Source organism: Arvicanthis niloticus, chromosome Y (genome assembly GCF_011762505.2).
Source record: "Arvicanthis niloticus isolate mArvNil1 chromosome Y, mArvNil1.pat.X, whole genome shotgun sequence".
Classification (NCBI taxonomy): domain Eukaryota; kingdom Metazoa; phylum Chordata; class Mammalia; order Rodentia; family Muridae; genus Arvicanthis; species Arvicanthis niloticus.
In genome coordinates, this window is record NC_133431.1 from 6146543 (window position 1) to 6171073 (window position 24531).

The 24531-nt window shown below is 37.8% G+C and overlaps 1 long non-coding RNA gene across 2 annotated transcripts; it reads right to left on the reverse strand.

The window, feature by feature from the left end:
• Positions 1-1269: 1269 nt before the first annotated feature.
• On the reverse strand, positions 1270-18257 carry LOC143437380 (uncharacterized). 2 transcript variants are annotated; one of them, XR_013106874.1, is made up of 5 exons: positions 18090-18257; positions 17821-17962; positions 14611-14675; positions 13928-14023; positions 1270-1311 (listed from the first exon to the last, which is right to left on the reverse strand). It is a non-coding gene; the product is annotated as an uncharacterized LOC143437380 (long non-coding RNA). The 2 variants fall into 2 exon arrangements; XR_013106873.1 differs by lacking the exon at positions 1270-1311 and having other exon boundaries at positions 11765-14023.
• Between the last annotated feature and the right edge of the window lie 6274 nt (positions 18258-24531).

A 24531-nucleotide genomic window follows, 5' to 3' on the forward strand; every position in this document is an offset into this window, starting at 1 on the left:
TCCAGAGGAGCCCAAACCTAAATGATTCAGGATCATGTAGAAAGAACTCTGCAACCCATTCCTCACAAAAATGTGGTCTTGCCATGTCACTTGTTCAACTATTTTTTGATTAACTAGTTGATCCAATTTTTAAGTCCTTGCTTTTGGACAGTTAACCAGTAAACAGATAGTGGTGAGATGGCTCAGAAAACCAGTGTTCAAGTCCCAGGAAAGACATGGTGGCTCATGACAAATGGATCTGATGCCCTCTGCTGGCATGCAAGGGTACCTGCAGAAAAAAGCCATCTAAATTAGCCATTAGAATTAGCAATCAGTTAACCAGTAAAAGGCAATTTCACTTAGACAATCTTAGTATTACTTGGTGAGGTAACCTGTGGAGTGTCTAACACTTGAGTTGTTTTATTTGTTATTTAGGGGAAAAGGGCAAGGGATCTATTAAGTTCTACTTTCAGAATAAGCTGGGGCTAAAGAGATGGCACAATTGTTAAGAGTGTTTGCTGCTCTTGCAGAGGAGCAGAGTTTAATTTGGTTACCAATTGAACCAGAATCAGAAATTTTAAGGCATATCTTAGATGTATGTTGTCACCTCTTATCACCTCACACTATTTTGTCAAAATGAATCATCCATCTTGCTTTACAAACTAGAATAGGGTCCAGACGTTGGGCATCTTTGACATCAGGATAGGAAGCTGAGAAATATAGTGATACACAAGCCTGAACCTCTTCTTGCCTCTGCAGCAGTCTGCAGTGTTTATGATTTATTGAAAAGCCTCAGGTATATGGGGATCATGAAATGCAGTCGGGATTTGCTTTCAAAAATGCCATCTAGGAGCCCAATGAACAAACAGAAAAATGTACAATGGTAAACATTCTTTTAACATTCAGGTCTGACTTTGATTTTTCGTTTTCCTACATAATTCCTGTGAGAATTCAGAAGGGGAAGAGGAACCATTCTGGGCCTTGGTCTCCTTATACACAAAGGAGGATACAAGGACTTCTCTTACATGGTGACTGTGCAGATCAGCTGTGATAACCTTTATGGAGCTTAGCTCTGAGGAGATAGATATTCAGTACATCATAGCTGTTTCTATTATTCATATAAAGTTGTCCTTGACTAAATTCACATGAAAATGACAGAGGAATTGGAGGTCAGCAACAGAGTAAGCCCCAAAGACTAACATGTGATCAACATGGCTACCTGGCAGCTTTCCACCATGCAGGACTGAAAGCTCCCCGGAAAACAATGCTGAAATGGGGAGGGCATTCATAATAAAAAAAATATACCTGGCTGCTGCTTCCAGTTGTTCTTTCCTATAAAAAGAGAAAGAAAGAGAAAAGGACCCATAAATGGCATGAAATAGTTAATCTTGCCCCAAAATCTGTCTTAAAGCTTCAGGTAGAAGATAAAATAGGATAAATAAAAAAAGAAACATTTTGGAACAGGATGCTAGATATGGAAGGAAACCAAGGGATGAGGCAGACTTTGCCATGTGCCCCATGCCCCTGCCACCGCCATTTTGTCCTATGCGCCCAAGTTTGTTTTAGCTGCTTATTCATCCAGGAAGTGGGTGACTGCCTACTCAACACCAGGATCTGTCACTCAACTTAGATGGTTTGTTTTGCAGTTGAGGCAGATAAGGACACCACGACTGCCAAATGTGGTTGTTATACGCCCATCTTTCTCTAACATCATGGTCAGCAGTGTTTAGTGCTGTGTTCACAGCAGTGTTATTTCATGTCTTTTCTCTCATCAGCTATTATTGTAAGCTCTGGTGTTTTGGATGTGTCAATTAAGCCTTACAACAACTCTAAGAGTAACTACTATTGTCGTACTTTTTTTTTCTGTTGAGAAAGTGGAGGAACAAAGAACCGCTTAAGATTTCAGATGTAAAGCAGTAGAGTTGTGATCCCAAACCAGGCAGTGTGTCTCTAGAATATGCCCTGTAGTGATGGAGTACAGCACATGCTGGCCACATATTCACTACTCAGAGCCTTTGCTCAGCTTTGCCTAGAATTTTCTACCCACTTTCTCTACATAGAACGGTCTTGCCCATCCATCAAGTCCACTGGGCTGAGCCTCAATCCAGACAGGCTATTCTAGCTCTGGGGTGACCAACAGTGGTTTCCTAAGGCAGTAATTTCAGAACTTGGTGTCTTTCTTTCTTATCTCATCTCCATTGTGTTTCATAGACCCCTCCAGTCAAGACTTAATCATCATCAATTGAATAAACTGCTTTGAATCCAGTACCAAGACAGATACTGTTATTTCTTACTTTATTTCACACTCACTTCAACTCCTTCAGAAATGGGCATTGTTTATACAAATATCCCTTTACCCAACCTGTGGGATGCAGGTGAAGATGTTCCAGAGTACCACATACTTCTTTTTAAAATAACTTTTTCTTCCCAGACTCAAAATGGAAATAACAAGAGTATTGGCAGAACTGGGCTCTGTTTTTTGTTCCAGCATGTACCTGCCAGATCACGTCAGGTATTAGTTTCAGTGTTCTGACACTTCAGTAAGAAAAATGGTCATAAGCGATGAAGAAAGAGAGGTCCAAGAGAAGACAAAATTTCTTTTTTTTTCTTTTTGTTTTTTTGAGACAGGGTTTCTCTGTGTAGCCCTGGCTGTCCTGGAACTCACTCTGTAGAACAGGCTGGACTTGAACTCAGAAATCTGACTGTCTCTGCCTCCCAAGTGCTGGGATTAAATGCTTGAGCCACTACTGTCCAGCTCAAAGGTTCATTTTTGAAAATAGATTTTATATGACAATACAGTAAAATTTTACTTGAGGGGGGGGGAAATAAATATTTCAAAAACTAAGGTCTGGTGAGAGATAAATGAAGCATCTGTTGCCAAACTTGATGACCTGGGTTTCACCAATTCCCAGGTTCCACAGGGTAGAAGGGGAACTGACATCTGCAGCTTGCCCTCTGGCCATCACATGTACACCGCGGCATCCCCCCCCCCACCAAACACACTAAGTTCACAGCCACACAGTGGATTTTAGAGCCCTTCCCTCAACAGTATATGAGTTTGAACAAAAATTTCCACAGTCACCCTAACTATTGGCTCTGCCCTCACTCCAGTACTTTCTGACTTTAGGTGAGCTATGCTGTTGCTCTCAGACTCAGCTTGAGGGTAACATAAGAAATTCTCTCAATGGGTTGTTTCAATGAGAGATGATTGTTTCAATGCAATGAGAGGATGTAAAAATACTTACCAAATTTACTTGTGCCACAGACCAGAATTTTCAACAATATTCAATGGAATACTGTAGTGTTGTAGAATACTTGAAGATGGGCCTGCCACAGACTGGTCTTAAGAGGCTAGAGTCACTTCTTTTTTTTTAAAGGTTTAAAATATATAATATATAATAATGCATAATATATATAATACATATAATATATATATTTGATGAGTACACCACAATTGCTCTCTTCAGACACAGCAGAAGAGGGCACCAGACTTTATTACAGATGGTTGTGAGCTACCATGTAGTTGCTGGTTCCTGGGAATTGAACTCAGGACTTCTGAAAGAGCAGTTGGTGTTCTTAACTGCTGAGCCATCTCTCCAGCCTGAGTCACTGCTTGTAAATTCAGAATATACATCGGCATTGCAGGGTCTCAGACAAGTCCTAAGAGCAATGCTTTGTAACCCTTGCTCTTTGGAAGTGGCCGGATAAACCCATGCAGTGATTGTGGAGATGAAGGCCTACATCCCAGGATTCCAAATCTTGTGACTTTTCTATAGGGAAGGTCTCTGTGTTTACGATGACTCCTGTGCACAAATGCATTAAAGTGGGGTGGTATATAAGCAATGTTAACTGTGTCGGTACTTTGGAAAGTTTGTTAATAACATCATCTTATAATAGATATTTTATATTGTTAACTTGTCTGTTCTCCAAAACTCAGGAGTTTCCACTTAAAAGCTTATGACAGACACTAGAGTTCTGGCTTAGCCCTTAGCTAGGAATCTGCCCACTATTCTGACCTCCGTGGACACTAGGCACATGCATGCATGCATTCGGGCAAAACATTTACACACATGAAAACACATAAATTGAAGAAGAAGAGGAGAAAAGAGAGAAGAGAGAGAAAGGAGAGAGGGAGGGAGGAAAAGGAGGAAGGAAGGAAAGGCATCTTTAAGAAGACCACAGAAATGGAAGCATGTTTTACTGTATTTACTTAAAATGACCGTGAGGGGGCGGGCTTTCCTAAATGGTAGCAATTTAGATTAGCAGGCTTAAAAGCTATTGGAGAAGAGGGAAAAATGTGAAGACATGATAGTGTTTAAAGTATTAAAGCAGCCTGGCAGTGGTAGCACAAGCCTTTAATCCCAGCACTTGGGAGGCAGAGTCAGGGGGATTTCTGAGTTCGAGGACAGCCTGGTCTACAGAGTGAGTTCCAGGACAGTCAGAACTACACAGAGAAACCCTGTCTCGAAAAAAACAAAAAAAACAAAAAAAAAAAAAAAAAGAAGAAGAAGAAAACAGTGTATAAGATTATTATATTAAGATAAATTAGGAGAGGACAGAAAGGAGAAAATGTAAAATTTATGGATGGGAAATGATTCTAAAAGCATCGAGAAAAAGTTCAACTAAATTTTTAGCACCGGAAAAGACATCCTGACAGCTGAAATCCAGTGAAGGTGAGGGAGGAACTGAAGGAAAGACCTAACATCCCTGCCCTCCTCATCCAGTCCTGCAGCTGTAAATTATTATTTTTAATTATTATTATTATTATTATTATTATTTAATATTATGTAGGAAATATTAAATAAACATAATATATAAATATAAAATATTTATAATATATAAATTATATATTATAATATATAAATATATAAATATAACATCTCTGCCCACCTCATCCAGTCCTGCAGCTTTAAATTATTATTTTAAATTATTATTATTATTGAATATTATGTAAATGTCACTAACCATCAAAGCTATAGTTCACTACCAGACCTCTCTCCTGAATGGCCGAGTTTTACCTGTGCACCAGGACATCTCCACTTCTGATCTATTCTAAGGCAAATTTAACAAAGCACTAACAAAACTCCTGTATATAAACTATTTTGACTCTGAAAACCTGTAACATGTGAAGTCTTTTCCAACTGTTTTAACATGAGCACGTCCTTTTATATTTCAGGCTCAAAAATCTCAGGAGCCATACCATTCTCAGCAATTCTAATTCTCATCTGAGGCAACTCCATCTTTACTTGCTCCTGTAATATTCTCCTAATGCTGCGACCTTTCCTGACCACATTATGATCTGATCAACATTGTCAGGTTTAATACCCAGCCAAGCTCACATCTATGCTAAGATAATGCTCAACATATATGTATCATTCAAAATAAATGTGTAATTTCTGACAATAATCGCATGTGCTCTGCCTTCTCTGTAACTCTGATTCTTAGTGTTTACTTTCTTTTGTTACATTCTTGACTTTCTTGGAACAAGTTAGATGAATCCCCATGTTATGATTTAGTATGGCTCATTTCCCCTACTTGAAAACAAGTCTAGATACTTTTGAGATATATATATATATATATATATATATATATATATATATGCATGTATATATATATATATATCACATACATATATTATATATATTACATATATTATGTGTATTACATACATATAGTACATATATTACATACATATATATTATATATTACATATATTATATAAATTACACATACATTATGTACATATATTACATATATTACATACATATATTACACATATTACAAAGATATTATATTATATACATATGTTAAACATATTACAAAGATATTATATTACATATATCACATACATATAGTACATACACATATATATTATATATTGCATATATATTACACATATTACATACATATATTATATAACACATATATATTATATCACATTTATATATTACATATTACATACACATATATAAATTATATATTATATATTACAGATATATTACATATATCACATACATATATATTAAATATTACAAATATATTAATATATGTATGATAAAATAATATATACATATATATTACATATACATAATATATATGTAAAATCCTTCAAATTTATTAGTGAAAACTAAAAGATTGTTTTAAAAAACAGCATATTACCTGCAACCTACTCCTAATCTCTGTTGAATTGACCTATGGTCCTTATTAGAGGATCAGTCCAATTATGTAGGGGCTTGTACTGCGCAGTGCTGGACTTTCTTTTTGTCCTTTTTAAATTTTTTCAGACAATTACATTTCCCCCTTTGCTTTCCTCCTATATTCTGCCCTTCTTTTCTTTTTATTCATTTCCTCAATGAATCTAGTTGTTGCTGTGTGCCTCTGTGTGTGCCCGTGTGCATATTCCTAAGCATATAAATATTTTTTAATTATTTTACATTGAGTAATTCAGTATTACAAAATGAACAAATAAATGTCTTCACAGCTAGGTATCTGTAAACAATATTTTGCAAAGGGCAATTGTACAAGAAAAGTGCTGAAATAATTAGTAGGCAATTCACAGAAAAGAGAATCTTAAAGGAATAGAAAAAGAAATCACATATGCTAAGAAGCAAAAAATGTAAATTATATAAGAAGCATATGTAAAATTAAAATAAAAATTAAAATTAAATTTAAAATTAAATTAAAATTAAAAATGTAAATTATATTAATGCCCATTAAGTAGACAATGAGCAACACACAATTACCAAATACAAAAATGCAACAGAACCTGAGATTTAAAAGGTAGTACGGCTGGGACTGGTGCTGTATACATCTAATCTCAGCCCTTGGAATAGGGATCTGGAGTCCATATCTGTGAGTTCAGTCAACTTGGTCTACATAGCCAGTTCTAGGTTAGCTGGGGTTACATAATAAGACCCTGGGCCAAAAAGAGTTACAAGAGGCTGATTAATCAGTGATGAAATAAAGCATTTGCCTGACTTTTCTACCTCAATTTTTGACTTTGTACCTCAAGTCCAGAAACAAGTCACTTCTGTGACAGGGAAATGTAAACACTGATAATATAGTAAATAACACTAGGTGTATAGACACTAGACATTTCCACTTAGAGACAAATGATATAAATGAAAAAAATATAGATGTAAGAGTGACTTCAGAATAACCCGGAGAAGCTGAGGTAGAAGAAAGCAGATGGGACTCTGCTTTCTTTCTTTAGACATAAACACCAGGGGAAATCAAAATCCTTGCTTTTTGAAATATTATTTTCTATCGTTTATTATTTTAAATGTTCAATAAGATTACAAGTTAAATTTATTATGATTAATCTAATCAGCTTTTGAAAGCATGTCGTATACATGCTTTAAATAAAAATACTGCCTCTGATTTAAAGGTTCTTAAACCAGTTGAAAAAAGTCAAGCTTAATACTATTCAGTATGTTGTAAACTTAAGAACAAAACCAGTTGATAATGTTTATGATTATACACAGGACTTAAACTGAACTGATTGTCCCTCTCCATGAACATAATTGAATATATCCAAGATTAATAAGTGTGTTTATTAATAGCCTCAGGCATCTTTTCTTCTATCCTTCTAAGATTGTATATACGGATGCAACATATACATCTCATGGAATAACATTACATGCAATTACTTAATCTATGAAAGCAGTTGAAGTAAATACTCAAAACAACCAATAGAAAAACACTGAACACTAAACCTACTGATATTTTTCTAAAAGAAAATTCATGTTTGTAAAATACAATATTTCGTCTTTGCTTTTAAAACATGAAAGGTAGCCAAATAAAAGTTTTACTTTATTGCTGACATAATCTGTACAAGTATGTCATATGTGAGATATGGATTAATAATATTAATTAATAACATTAATATTGTTATATTATTATATGTAATATATAATTCATTATATATTATATATAATCAGGGTTAGGGTATATATATTATGTAATATATAATATATAATAATATACAATTTATAGTATAATTAATATATAATAATATATAGTATATTAATATATTATATATTGATATTATTAAATTTTATATAAAAGTCCAGGAGAGCCTGGCTTTTTGGGGGCGCACATCCAGATCCATCCACCATCCTCCATGCCAATAAACCAGTTTTGGAAAATCAGACTCCACGTGTCACCTGAGCCTTCCTGCGCTTGTCGCCAGATTCCCAGCCTTTGGAACCCTGATACTGCAGCCACCAGCCTGCAGTGGCTGTACCAATGTGAGACCCCCCCCTCCCGCTGCAGCGGTGTGGGAAGTGCGCCCGGGACAAGCTCCTGGACTGCTGGGACCCCACCACTAGACTCCTCCCCCCCCCCCCCCCCCCCGTGAGATTTCTTCCCGACAAGAAAGCGTGCAGAGGAAGGTTGACTTAGGGCCCAGATGCCTAGATCAGCTCTTTGTGTCTGTGAGAAAGCTTTGGAAAGATAGCTGCTGTCTTGACTTTTCAGATGCTGATCTCCAGTTGTGAAGGCTGCTTCTCTGGCATCCTTGACTTTGGGTCCCTGTTTTTTCCTTTAGAGAACCCCAACTATGTTGTGACATTGGCACCACCTTGTGTCCCAGCTCAGGGTTGGGAAGCTACCTCTGGTTGCCTAGTTTTGCTTGGAGCTTGGGGAGGGAGCCTCTCAGTCAGCTCTCTGTAGACCCCTTAGACTCATTGCATGCTTAATTTCCACCCTGATGCAGCTTTAAAGTGAAGCCCTCATTGTTTATTTTGTGGGGAATTCGGGGTGCATTTTCATCTCAGCATAGTTCAGTTTTTTTGTTTTTTTGTTTTTTTTGTTTGTTTGGTTGGTTTTTTTTTTTTTTTTTTTTTTTGAGACAGGGTTTCTCTGTATAGCCCTGGATGTCCTGGAACTCACTCTATAGACCAGCAGGCTGGCCTCAAAATCAGAAATCTGCCTGCCTCTGCCTCCTAAGTGCTGGGATTAAAGGCGTGGGCCACCACTGCCCGGCGCATAGTTCGGTTCTAAGCTGGATGTAAGGTGTGCCAATTTGTTGCTAAAATTTCCAACCCTAATAGCCCATATAAATGAAACACAATCCAAATATTGTAATTATAAGTCATATGTCAAGATTGGGCAAATCTAATACAATAATAACTTAGTTCCCAAAGCTGAGACTCCTTATTAATTGTGGTTTCCCCTGGCCACGTGGTTCTGGTTCATAGTGGCTTCCTCCTCTCTTCTTCCTTCTCTCTTTCTTTCTCTACCTGCCACCCACTTTTGAGCCTCCAGTCCCACCTTTCCCAGCAACTATCCAATCACAGGCTCTGTTACTTTTATTGACCAATTAAAATAGAGAGAACATTCACATGGCATCACCTAAGTACATGATGGTCTGCTTGTGGGGTCTGACTTTTTAGTACAAATCCAAATAATGTTAGTTATTTAAATGTGTGGTTTACTATATTTCTGACACAGCTGTTTTCCACATGTGTATTTCTAGTCTGCTGTAGCAGCATAGAATGTGTATTGTTAATGGTGTATAATCTTGCCAGTAATGCATGCTTTTTTTGTTGAATATGCTACTATTGATTATCTAAAGAGTCATAATGGTTTTACACAGGAAAGCTAATTGTCAGAATTTTGTTTTGTTTTTTGAGTCAGGGTTTTCTGTATAACCCTCACTGTCCTGGAACTTACTTTGTAGACCAATGTAGACAAATTGTAGGCTGCCCTGGAACTCACAGAGATCTGCCTGCCCTCTGTCTCTGAGTGCTGGGGTTTAAGTCCTGTGCTGGATTGATTTTTTTTTTTAATACTTACATCACTTTGTTAATTTTTGGGAGGTTGGTGAGAGCTAGTATAATTTGGACTTTAAATATATTTAAGTGGATCTTCACTTCCTGCTCTATCCTTTATCTTATCAAGCAGGCTTCCTCTGATTTGGGACTAAATAGGCTTTCTTTAATTTTTTTCTAGTTTGTGTTCTTCTTTCACTGGCCTTTTATGAGAGTTGGATATACTCAGAATTGGCTGTCATATTGCATGAAAGATTCAGCCAGAGCCTGAGACAAGTAAAACTGAGTGGGGATTTTGTTTGATTGTTTTTGCATCTATTCTCTATGATTTTTCTATGTAGTCAGACCATCATTACCAAGAAGGCAAGTTGGCACTAGGGTGAGGACCTTAAGACAACATCTGGTAAGGCTGTAGTCTGACCCTCAGTCTACAGTGGGAAATATAATTAGAGTAACTCTGTAGATAGACATTTGAAAGAATGAATAACTGGTGTCATCCAGTTTTGGGTATTGTTACTCATATATCTTTATGAAGAAATGAAAATTTTTTATTAATGTTACTTAAGCAGATTTTCTACTTATTAATCCTACAAAAAACAAAACAAAAAACAAACAAAAACAGATAGCATAGCCAGGATGTGAATTTAGTATAGCATTTTCATAAATCCTGCATTTGTAAGCCTGTGACCATATATTTGCCTTTGGATAGTTGTATCATCTAAATACACATTCTTGTGTTACTTGTTTAAGTGTTGTCATTTTTCCCGTAAAAATTTTTACTGAATTAATTCTGCATACTTGATTCTTATGTCATAACATTTGGAATAGTAGTAAGCCAGTGTTGCCATCCAAGCTGAGCTTAAGGTCCAAAATGTAGCAGACCGCTCTGTCAATGTTTGTACCCTCTCTGACAAAAGCCTTGGGGGCTAAACTGCTGGAGCCTTTACTGCCCCGAGTTGCTCCGGTCTGCGGGCCAGGGTTCAGCAAGAGAAAGAGTGAGGACAGACTTGAAGAATGGATACCAGACAGAGTGTGACTCAATCCTGTTTATTCTTCAGTCTCTCAGTGGATATGCCTTTGTGTGCTTGTAATTTCAGTATTGATAAATGTCAGTAGAAGGTCATGGAAGTAGTAGGAAATTTAGACCCTACTTTGAAAATAGATGAAAAACCAGAAAACAAAGAAAATGTTCATGTGTTTAGTTTGGACAAGAATTATCCTTTGATCAAACAAATATAATGTTTATGGTTTAGCTTTCTAGTACTTAGAAGGGAAACAGGAAGTAACAGAGAATTTGTATTTTAAGATTTCAAGTCAGATACATTAACTTAAATTCTTTTATTCTTTAGAAACCACATAATTAAGAAGATTGAGACAGAAAAGAAAGGGAAAGCAAAAGGGCTGAGGTTTGTTATAGTATATGAGATATTTACATACTCTGCATATCTATGTGTGCGCATGTATGGATGTAGTGTATAGGTGAGATTATCTAGTTACACTGTCATAGTTTCTGGATATGAGGAATAGGAAACCAAATTTTCTAAAATGATTAGTAAGTTATTGTTTAATCAAATGGCCATCAGAAAGTTGAAATTTCTGTAACATATTAGTTTTAAGTTCTATAGAAACTTCTTGTCTGTTCACTGTTTTCCTATTACAGTGAGTTGCACAGCTCTCCTAAGGCAAGGGAGATGGTCTGCATCTCACTCACCTCTTTCACCCTTGCCAACCCCAGGGACTGTGTGTTACAAGATAATAGGATGGTTTACATTTATTAAAACAGTTTGAGTTTATTGTGACATGTTTTTATCTTAACTATTGCTGAAGAGTTAAAAAAAAGAATTTTACTAGTTTTTGTACTAAATATAGAAAAAATTTGCAGTTCATGTAGGTGTTTGAAACTTAAAAATTTGTACCTGAAAATAATAGAAGCTATATTTCTTTAATAAACTTTAAGGAAAATAAATTTTAACATAATGATTAAATCTTATTTTAATTCAGATACACCAGATTCATCAGTAGAGGAGACTTCAGGTTCTAAACAAAGATATTGAATTGAGTCTTTCTTTCAAAAGCTGAAATTTCTCCCTGTAGTTATGAAGGCAGGTATAGAGAAGCTAAGTGAGTTCTAGTTCTTAATGGATAGTCAATTTTTATATATTTATAGAAAGATTAAGTGTTGCAAGTTAATTCTATGACTTCCACATATTAAATACATATTATGAAAGGAAATAATTTTAGCCTGAGTTCTTCATTTTTACTACTATGTAAATAATTTTAAATAACATAATAGTCCCTAATGATAGAGCCTCCAATAAAAACAAAAACAAAACAAAAAACAAAACAAAAAAACAAATAAAAAAAGGCATTGTCATATTTATTTTGTTTCAGGTATAAAAAAAGTAAGAAATTAAAAGCTACATTTTCTTTCTTTTTGTATTTTAAGGGAATTGGTGGAAGCCTTATTTGTTCAGTCTTTCCTTTACAAAAAAAAAAAAAAAACTTTCCTCTAAACTGTCCTTGACTGAAGTTCTGGGCCGTCCATCTCTGTAAGACCCCAAGGGCTGCTGTGCCCTGGCTGAGACTTTCCATGTGCTGTGCCTGCTAAGTATCATTCTGCCGTTTTTCTAAGAACAAAACATCCTTCCAAACATTTGAGAGGCAGAGGCATGGGGATGACAGTGATGGAATAACGATCAATAATCAATGCCAATCAATAAATGGTAATCAATAGCTATCAATACTAATTGATAACAAATAATGATCAATAATTGATGGCACGTGCCTTTAATCCCAGCACTCAGGAGGCAGAGGCATGCGGATTTCTGAGTTCAAGGCCAGCATGGTCTACAGAGTGAGTTCCTTCCAGGACAGCCAGGGCTACACAGAGAAACCCTGTCTTGAAAAACCAAAATAAATAAATTCAAAAACAAAAAAACAATAAGCAAAAAACCCAAATATGGAGTCAGTCCTGTTAAGGGCCTGCTCCTTAGAGATACCCTTTTCAGACTGACAGTATGGCCCTCTCCTGACTTCTTTGGCAAAACCAAATGTTTTCTGCTGTATATGTACCCTTTCTCAAGCAAAAAAGAAACATGAGATACTTTCTTAGGAAAATCACAAGCATGCACCACAAAGGACCTCAGGGTCAACCCTAATCCTGAGTCCATGCATGAAGATCCTGAGAGATGAAGTGAAGCCTGGGTTGCTCTAAGGACTCCAAGATGTTGGAGGCGCCAAAGCTGTGAGACATCTGTCAGGGAGATTGGCTTACATGGAGTGGAACCAGCCTGTTAGAGACATATTCTGCAGGCAGAAAAGATGGAGGGATGGAGCCATCTAAGCCCTCAGATAACAGATATTAAGCTAGAAAACTGGGTTTTAACCTTCCTAATGCTGTATCTCTTTAATACAGTTCTTTGTGTTGTGGTGAACCCCAACTATAAAATTATGTTCATGGCTACTTCATGACTGTCATTTTGCTACTGTCATGAATTATCATGTAAATATCTGGTTTCAGATGGGTCATGGCCCACAGCTGGGAATTGCTGAGCTGGGCATTCAGTGATTACATGCTGCATTATCAATCTTGTTAGGGCCAGCATTTTCTGTATGCCCCCATTCCTCCTTTTAGGAATAGTAATATATATCTGTGCCATTGTATGCTGAAGTTAATTCACTATTTGAACTCACAGGGTTTTATTGAGACTGTGGAAGACTATGGGGGCTTCTGAAGTAGGATTAAATACATTTGCCATTATCACAATGGCCTCTGAGCCTTTGGGGCCTGGGAGTGGACTGTAGTGGTTTAAATGAGAATGTCTACCATAGGCTCAAATATCTGAACCCTGGTGGTGACTTAACAGGCTACACCTCACTAGAGGCAGGCTCTGAGGATAGTATGTAGACTAGCCTCAATTCCAGTTCACTCTCTCTATTCATGTTTGGGGTTTAACATGTGATCTCTCAGCTCCCTGCTATGATGGTCTCATCCCTCTGGAAGCACAAGCCAAAAAAATCTCTTCCATAAACTGCCTTGGTCATAGTATTTTTTTACAGCAACAGAAAAGTAAATAATACAGATTATAAATAATTGATGATTAAAACAATTTTTTTTCTTAATCCTAAAAAGTTCACAATAAAATTGGGCACCAAAAAAGTAAAATGTACTCAACCTCTGTGTTCCACTAAATATTTCAGACAGTGTCCCATCCTCCTGCATAGCAGAACTGCTTCCCCGGCATCTGGATCTTGGCAGCTATGTACTGATCCTACAACCAAAAAAAGGCAAGACAATAAACAACAGTTACAGCTCCCTGCTACACAATTAACTTAAAAGCCCCCTGACAGATTTATAAATAGTCTCACTTTTTTAACCCTAAAATAATTAGGCTTCACTGTTTTCATTATCATGTCTTTAAAGTAAAGCTACAGGTGACAACAGTGGTATGTGTTGTCCAAACTGCAAACGATTTGTTTTTACTGATTATTAAAATTTTATATGTTCATTGTATTTTCTCAAAAATTGACACATAAAAAGAAATGTTTTACTCTGTATAGATGATTAACTGACAACACTATGTACTATGTACTAAATACTTATAAATTTTTCCCAACTCTCGGTATTTCTAGCAATGCTGAGATAAACTAAAATATATTAAATTCTTCTGTGCAAGAATATCTACTTCCTCAGGACAAAATCCTTAACAGTAAAATAAACTTTAAGGGTTAGGGTTTATGAACACTGAAAATACAGAGTTGGTGTATAAAGTCACATGTTATACCTAAAGCCATATTATAAAATGAAAATAACAAAAACTATCTAGACATGTAAATATCTTTAATCATTAAAACACACCTATTTCCCAGTCATCATTTTCTGCTTGCTTCCTGCAACACTGCCACATGGTGGGTGGAGCTTCTCTATGGGAGAAAAAACAAGTCGATTTTATACCATAATGTACTCTTCATTGATCTTCTATCAAGGAAAATGGGAAATTTGAAAATTTAAATGTCCGATTAAGGCAAGGCAAAAGATTACTGCCAAGTAAACCTTATCAAAATGCATTATTCTCAAGTTGCTTTCTCTGTTCTATCTGTCCAGAGAACATCCTCCCTACCATTTAAGCCTCATATGAAAACACTTTTCAGTTTTTCAACTGAGTCAGAGGGGTCGATGGAGAAAGAATCTATGCCCTCCTGAATAACAACACTTAATATTCACTTTGAATAAAACATCAGTAAGTCCAACTAACAGTCACTTACTTTTTAACGCTAACTAGTTAAACAATCTACTAAAATATTCCCTTTATCATCTGACCTAAAACAGGCCTTAAACCGTGTCATACTAGCCACTCAAGAAAACACACACAGTATAACACATTTACCATACAAACGCATCCCCCAAGAAGTTCATTAAAAGAAAACATCATATGCCGGGCAGTGGTGGTGCACGCCTTTAATCCCAGCACTTGGGAGGCAGAGGCAGGCGGATTTCTGAGTTGGAGGCCAGCCTGGTCTACAGAGTGAGTTCCAGGACAGCCAGGGCTACACAGAGAAACCGTGTCTCGAAAAACAAACAAACAAATAAATAAATAAATAAATAAATAAATGGAAAAGCACTGAGCAAAGAGTTCTGGAGCACAGCCAATCACATAGTAATTTACCAATTATTATTAAATTTTGGAACAAATGTTAAAAAGACAAGCAGTGTTTCATTTTCATTTTTAAGTATCAGGCACATGGCTTAGAATCCCGACTTAAAGTTGAGACTGAGATATAAAAGAAATTATAAAAAGCCATTTGCCAAGGATAAATGATAAGTAAAATATCTAGTATTATAGCAATAAAATTGACATAGGCAGAATCATGAGTTTGTAAGAATAATTTGATGCATAATCTCAAGGTTTTTATGATTAAATATACGATTTCATTTTCATAAACAATAAAGGAAAAAACAACACATCTTAAAAAAGGAGAGCAAATGTAAGTATGTAGAATATACTAGGTTGCTTTACGCTCTAACTTGAGAACCAAAATATAACATGTAGGAAAAACTCGTTGTACAAACTGGTAGAAAACATCCCACTAAAGATGATAAAACACCTCTCCTTCCTGAACACTTCAAAACACAGACTTCCCTGAGATATTCGTGTTTTCCTGTCTGTAAACAAGAAGGCCCAGTAACTTTGTCCATCACCACAATCGTATTTCCAGTAGAACATCAAAGCAAAACCTAGGAAAGCTAGAAAACCTAGGAAAACCAGAGTGGCTTTCTCACACTCAGTACTTTTTATTTGATTCTAGACATACAGAGAAACTATTTAGAAAGTCAAATAAACTTTGGTAGGCAACAAACTTTCACTCAAAAAAAATATAAAGACGAATTCTATTTTATCTTATGACAATAAAAAATGTTGTCAGAAGACAGGCAATGGTAACACACTTTTTATCCCAGCACTGTGGATGCAGAGGTAGGTAGGCAGATCACTTGACTTTGAAACCAGCCTGATCTATAGGCTACTCAGGAAGAGGCAGGGTTTCACAGAAAAACCCTGAATCAAAAAAAGAAACAACATTTTTGAAAGTGTGGGTTGTCTGCTTGTTTGATTTTAAGGGTTAGGGAGGTGCTCAATAAGTGCAGTGCTGCTCTGCCAGCAGGAGGGCATCAGTTCAGACTCTTATCCACTTGAAATCTGCTGCACTGCTGCCTGTTTCTATCCAACTCCAACACTTTGTCTGACAAGACACAGATCCTAGGAGTCAGCCAGTCCAGCCAAAATGGCAAGGCCAGGTTCAGTGCTTGACTCTAATATTAATGTAGAGAGCAGTGGAAGACATTGGGCATAGTCCTAGGGCCTCTACACACAGCATAGAAAACTCAGACCTATGTTCTTTAGCATGTATTAACTCAATTCCTCACTATAATGCTATGAAGTAGGTAATACTATAGTCCTCATATACAGCTGAAAAAATGAAGCACCAAAAGTCATTAACCAGTCCAGGCTCCCTCAGTCAATAAATGGGAGCCGGCAGGATCTGGACTGAAGATGTCACATGTTCAAATCAACTACAGGATACATTTAGTTAGAAATTTTTACCAAGAGCCTATTAGGTACCAGACACAGTTCTAAGTACTAGGGATAAAATTATAAATAATCTAATGGATCTCTACCCTGTAGTTAGGGAGAGGAGAGCCACAAAGTCTAATGGGAATAATTAACAAGTGAAAAGTGTATCTAATACAAATGCAAAAAATATTTAATTTAATACCAAACAAAAGAGTCAAAAAACAAAAAGAGAGAGACTTGCTTCTATTTTAGGAATCAGGAGTTCTCTCAAGTAAAGAACAGCAATAGAAGACAAAAACAACTACCACCAGCCAGGAGAGGTGTGCAGTGTATCTGCCTGGGTAGCATCCTGAAGGCTAATAGTGAGAGTCACAGGGTAAGGCTAAGGGTAAGTTGGCAGCTGCCCTGATGGCAGGGAGAAGGAGCTTAAATTCAATCCTGTACGTAACTCAGAGCTTTTCGAAGATTTTGAGCACTAAAAGTTCAATCAAAGTTCTTTTTCAAAAGAACTTGGAAAAGATCATTCTTATTATGTGAGGCACAGCAAGCAAAGTAAGGACAGCAAATGACAGCACTAATCCCACAATCTAAGGAAGATGACACTAGAACTTAAGACTTGCTTTTGTATAAAGTTTACAAGGAGATGGGATATTAAAAGAACCTACAACTTGTCTCTCAATAAACACTTTTCTCATAATGTCAAGTTCTGTTCAAAGAAAATTACATTTATAAATATCTATGAATACCCACATTGTTTCAGTTGGCATTATTGTTACTAGAAAAGAAGTAAAAAGTATTTTTGGTTGCTTTTTTTCCAATATTCTGCTTAACTTACCCTGTGACTTATTTTGGTTTTTATTCATGGAAACTATGCAAGGCAGAGAGAGAAACCGTTCACTGGAGGTGAGCTGTGAGGGGAAGCTGGAGAACCACAGCACAGGCCCCTGGCGCCCCTGCCTTGATCTGCAAAAGCTGGGGGAGCAGATTCTCATACTCACAGGGAATAAATGGCCCAGGTCTCACCAGCGCTGGAGGAAAGAGTGACTTGTGACACTATCTCAGGGGCTCAGAGGCAGGCACGTGGGCGCACAGGTCGGTGAACCACGCAGTGCAGGCAGCAGAGCTGGGGTGGCCGCACCGCTGTGGAGAGGGAACCGGGGGTCTCGGTTACACAGTTCGGCAGCCTGAGGTGCTAGGGGAGCGAGGACCGAGCCCTCCAGGCTCCCCGCAATTCCCACACCCGCTGGCGCCCGCGGTGGTCGCTCACCTTCCATGCCGCCTCAACACACCATACTTGGGCCTCACTGTCGCCACTACCACTCAGTGCCCTCACCGCAGCCGGGAAGACGCCGGAGAAGGTAACCAGTCAGCAGGGCTCTGAGCAGCACCATCTGCACCACACTGCAGCCCTCGCTTCCTCAGTAAAGGCACTGCCTCGTGTCTCCACAGTGGCCCCGCCCCGCTCCTCCCCGCACCAGGCTTCTCTAGCGCCCCGCCCCATCCTCTGAGTGACTGCACAGCTGTGTGAGAGCCGCTCGCATTCAGTGTGCACAGTGTACAGGGACTGCTAGGGCAGAGAGCTCGGCGACCTAGTCTAGGTCCTCCAGCCGAGTTGGGGATGGCATAGCCTTGGGGTCCATTGCTGGCTGGCAAAGGAGGCCTCTCTGGTATCCAATCTGAGACTCCATTGTTATTGCAATAATCTTTATTGTTGGAAGACTCAAACAGGAAGCCAACCAACTCTTCTCCCAAAGTTCAACACTTTACTTCCTCCACCTTAGACATTTGAAAGAGTTTGCAAACTCTTAAACAATCAGTACTCTTTTCAAAACTGACTTTGCAAACCTGACGTTCTTGCCCCCCAGAAAGACAGGAGATATTCAAATAAAATTGATCTGGGTCTCCCTCTTTTCCACTCTCCATAAATTCAACTTCGGTATTACATCCCCATCCCTAGAAAGCTGCATGTTTCTCTGGACCCACATGAAAAAAATAGATAAAGCTTAATTTCAGGAGTTACAGAGCTCCTAGATGTACCACCAGCACGTCATGTCATGAAATGCCAAAGGGAAGAAAAAAAAAAAGAAACTGAAGATTTGGAAAATTGATATTTTAAAAATTGTCTCTACACAGCAGTTGTTTCCACTAAGAAAACTGACAAAGTTTATTTTTGAGACTGAAAAATGCACATGTTCCAACACCATTCACAAAATTTATTATAACCCCATAATTAGTTATAGCATACCTTCTGTCTGCCACTCACTGTACCATGCCTATGTGTCAATGGATGAACACATTGATTTCCTGTGTTCAAAAATTCTTTTAGTGGCCGGGCAGTGGCCTAAATTTCTACTGTCTGAGAATAGGCTAGAAACTCTATCTTCTGCCTTTGATCTAATTTTTAAAGATCAAATGCCTCAATATTTTAATATGTACAATTAAATTCCCTTCTGCTTACTGTATAAGTCTATTCTTAGGCTTCTTAGCTGTCATGCCAGGAATCAATCCCAGAATTCCCATGGAACCCACTTTTAAAGAATTTGAGTATATCCTGGCAAGACCTTTTCAAGTCTTCTTTAAAGCAGTTTTTCACTCAGTCTCTCTTCCGTGGAGCTTAATATCTCTGTATCATTAAATGATTACCATTATACTCCCTTCTGTCCCTAAAACCAATTAAATCAATTTTCCTTATCGCTGTCCTTTTGCTGCTTTTTGGAGGCCAGCAGCCTTTTACTGTCTGCCTCTGCCTTCCTCCAAACAGCCTGTCTCTGCACAGCAAGGACTTCCAGCGCCTGTGAGCAGCTCTTCCTAATAGTTCCAAAGCACAGGAAGAATTGCCCATGTGGTTCAGGCAAAATCTGTATTCCCTTCTATCTTTAAGAACAATTAAACCAAACTTTAGAATCCTATCCTTTGATTACCTGCTTGTAAGAAGCAGGCACCTTTAGCTTTTCACATCTGGCTCCCTGCCTCAGAGCAGACATCCTGTCACATTTCACAACAGGGGATCCTAGCACCTGTTAGCCCAGCTAGTTCTTGTGTTCCCTTGTTTAAGTTCCCCACCTCACCCTTCACCCCCTCCCCAGAAACTGCAGCCACCACTTGACTCACTTCCCTCTTCTTGCTGAGAAACCATTTTTTCCTCTTTCTAAACTTATATCATTGCCTGTATGTGATCAATCAAAGAATTCCTAAATTAATAATGGATTCTTGACTGTATCTTTTTATTTATTTTTTTAATTTTCATACAATGTACTTTGATCAGGCTTTCCCCTTCCCCAAATTCTCCCAAAATGTAGTCTTAATGAGACTGACCTATACTTGAGAGGGTGAGGAGTCCTTTAGTGGCCAACTCTAGGCTTGAGATCTAGGCTAAATAACAGCAACTCAGTTCAAAGTGCAGGAAACCTCAGAAAAAGACAGGCTGGAGATGCAGTACCCACTTTTCTTGAAGCCTAAAAGTTGGGAATGGGATGAGAAGTCTGAGACATTGCTACATACCCATGTCAGGTGTCTGTGTGATGGAGCAGCAGACCCAGACCCCAGTGTAGGTGAACAGAACTTAGACTCCTGTGCAAGCTTCTCCACTCTTTTTGTATCCACTCCATCCATGGATGGTGCCTATGGGGTGGGTACCATGCCACTCCTTCCTGAGCCATGTTCCAGTTGCTTCTGGAAATTCCCTCACAGACTCATAGGGAATAGTTCAAGTGTGTTTCAAACTGCTTAAAGTGACAAGCAGGTTTAACCTTCACAGGGCGTATCATCCCAGAAGAAACTTCTAAGGTAACACATTCATCAGCTGGGGGTTAAGCAGATGACAGGATTTCTTTCCATTTAAAAAAAAAAAACAAGAGAATGGGATTAAAATAGAAAAATAGGGAGGTGTTTTGTCCACATTGCATGTAGTTATGTCTCTGAGCAACTCAGCTTCCATCCTACTTTAAACCATTGCACTCAGCCAGCCTTATTATAAGGAACAAGCAGCATGTTTTTAAAAATGTATCATATGTACACAGATGAGTCACAGTATGACAGTACAATGGATTTAGGAGAAGCAAAACAGCAGTTCTCACAAAGGCCACACATATACAGGGACTTGATTCATGTCACATAAACTCATGGGTTCACACTGCTGTGCTTTCTTGGAAAAAAAGGCAAAAACTCTACAGCTTTATTCTTTGGACTCTGACAGGGTCATAATTTGGCTTCCACATGTACAGAGCCTTAACAAGTAATTTTTGAGCAGTTCTGAAGAGCTACAACTAATACATTAATGTCTTATCTGATGATTATAAAATAATAAAAAATATAAAATTAGAGATGTGCTAGCTATTGAATCACTTCAGGGAAGAGTTTACACAAAACAGACATAATAAAACTTGGTTTTTATTGATTAAAAAAATGGAAAGTCTGAAAATTGGATATTTAACCTCCTATTTACCTCAAATGGAAGTAAATGCAAGCCAGAGTGCAGGATGAAAAATGTTGATGATGTCATCACCTGCATGTCCAACAGCTTTTTGAAATCTGGTACACAACCTCCAGACCAGAATACAAACTGCAAGAGAATTCCTTGACCTCCCTAATGATGAGTCTGAAGGTATTTCCCAAAATATACAAACATGGGCTTCAACTTATTGACAGGTGGGAAAGAAAAAATCATGAGGTGAAGGGTCCAGTGTCTAGCTCCTGCTAACTTGCTGTGTGACACATATCTGATCTTTCATTTGCAAACTAAAGAAAAGAACACTGTGTCCTTGCAGTTCACACAGGTAGGCTCCCTGGAGAGTGGCCACTACTCCACATGCAGCAGTACTTGAATGAGACAGGCTTTCCTTTTCTTTTGTGGTTAACATTCTACACACAGAATCCAGTGCATTCTTATTCTTGTATCTGTATACTGATGGTCTAGTTCAGTCTTGCTGTGTTTGTTTGGGATAAGGTCTCACATAACTAAGGCTTGGCTTAGAATTTTTATACAGCTGAGGATGTCCTTGAACTTCTGATTGTCCTGATTCTAATTCTCAAAGATATGAACGAGCATACCAAATTTTTGCAATCCTAGAGTTTAAACCTTTCAGGCAAAAACTCTACTATGGAACTATGAATCCAGAGCCTTGCAGGTGACAGGAATGTGGGGCTACCCAAAATGATGGATTTGATTCTTTAGTCTTGGGGTTGCAGCAGTCATCATCATCATGTGATAAAATGAAGTACCACATAAGGAGAAAGGAGTTCTAACCAGCAACCTCAGACAAATGTTGTCTCTATACATGTGGCAAAAAAACATCCAAGTAGCAGCCTAGGCTTGGAATTAGACAAGGTGTCTATTGTAGCACCTCTGTACCAAAACTTGACATATGTATTCAGGGTCAATGTACTAAGAGACATTCACCAAAAGTTTTAACTGTCCTTCCATTTCCCAAAGAGTTCTACATGACTAATATAACAAAGCAAGTGGCTCTCATAAACCAGCAGAGCTTGCTAGTTTTCTCATCCCCAGAGCTTCTATGTGCCCTTATAATACTGTCAGAGGATGACATGAGTGGCAAGAAATGCACCAGGCCTGGCACTTGAAAATGTTTGGGTCAAGCAGTGGTGGTGCTCACCTTTAATCTCAGCACTTGGGAGGCAGAGGCAGAGTTCCAGGCCAGACTGGTCTACAAAGTGAGTTCCAGGACAACCAGGGCTATAAAGAGAAACCCTGTCTCAAAATAAACAAATGAACAAGAAAAGAAAAGAAAAGAAAAGAAAAGAAAAGAAAAGAAAGGAAAGGAAAGGAAAGGAAAGGAAAGGAAAAGAAAAGAAAAGAAAAGGTTTGGAAAAGCATGCACTCAATGCAATGTTATCTGTCCTTCATTCTATTAAGAAAGATAAGCCAAATAGTCCTGAGAGGAATGAAATATACCTGTAAAATACAAAGTTAGATGGTTGTTCACGAAATAGTGGTCACCTGAAGGGTCATTTTTTTGTTTTGTTTAGTTTTTTAGTTTTTTTTTTTTTTTTTTTCGAGACAGGGTTTCTCTGTGTAGTCCTGGCTGTTCTAGAACTCACTCTGTAGACCAGGCTGGCCTGGAACTCAGAAAACCGCCTGTCTCTGCCTCCCAAGTGCTGGGATTAAAGGCTTGTGCCACCACCACTTCAATCATTTATTTTTAAATCATATTTTCTGTTGGAAAATAAGAGTTGGGAAAGTATTACTTCTACTCTTATTTACTTCATCTTCAAGTGAAGAAAGCATGAAATTGTTCAGTGGCTATACATGACTGTAATCTCAACGATTGGAGCGTCCCAGATGTAGGAGAATCAAGAGTTCAAGGTCATCTTTGGTCATGTAGCCAGTTGTCTGGATACAAGGATACAAAATAACTTGACTCTGCTGCCCAATACCAGGTGAGGTGTTGATGTGTATACACTCTGCCTAAGAAGCAGCACAGGTCCAGCTCAAGCTGACAGCTCTGAGAAGTCCCAGCCTTGGTCCACTCAATTTGCTGTGAATGGGAATCTCAGACAAATTTACTGCTACTTTGGGCAAATAGATAATGAGGAGTTCAGCTTGTCACAAACCCATTTAAAGAATAAAAACATTTTCAGAACATAAGAAGGTTGAGGTAATCATTTCTGAAGTTCTTAGTGCCTGGAGCTGCCAATTGTGGCATTCTGCAACCTTCAGGAGCCAACTTACATTGTAGGCTTAAAACTTACATTAGTTTAAACAAACAAAACATAAACAAAAAAATATTTAAACCAATGGGTCACTTCAGTTATGAACTGTGTTAAGAATTAATATTATGAAAATATATTAAACCTTAAAATTTTAAAGGTTCTAGTAGCAGAAGAGGTAGAGGATTAAAACAACAAACAAGATGTCTGGATCCCAGTATGTTATCTGTCATGAGCAGGTTGTGATAAGGGTTTAGGGTCCCAGTCGGAGGAGGAGGGACAGGTCCTCTCCACTCAGTAATTGTATACAGGATTGACTGTGAGATGGTCAGTTCCCCGAGAGGGGAGAGAGTAGGCCAGAGACAGAGGTTTGATATTTAATTGCTCTTTAATAATGCACAACAAACAATGTATTATCACCAATGCTAAAGCTATTGTAACACCGAGGTATTGTCACATTTACTATGCATTGACTCTATCAATATCAATACAATAAAATAAGCACATGCTTCTGTGCACCTCTTCATCCACATATTTAATTTTAAAATATGGCTGTCTAATCCCCTAACCCTAACTCAAACCCTGCTTGCTGTGGGGCATATTTCTTAATTACACCTTTTGAAGTGAGAAACCCTTTATTAATCTTGCTCTTTTGAAATGCTCAGATCCTCCTTTAATCTGGGCTACAGATTCTTTTGACAACCTACATATATAAAGGACATTGGACAGGTGGTGTTTTTGGTTTTGTTTTTAGTATTTGCCCTACATTTTTACAAAGCAAAGGTGATTTGTTTGTTTATTTGTGTTTTAAAACTGGTATTAGTAAGTACTTATTTCTTCAGAATTCTGGTATTCACTGAAGATCAGCTGTAATATCCTGCAGCATGAAATCAACCAGCCCTTGATTTTTCTAATTTACATTGTGCAACAGCCTTTATTGGGACATTTTATTAAATAACCTTTCTGTATACAAACATTCATTCTCTCTATGATTTGAGCTATTTTTATCTACAGAACCTGTACTAATACAACTGTGGTTTTTC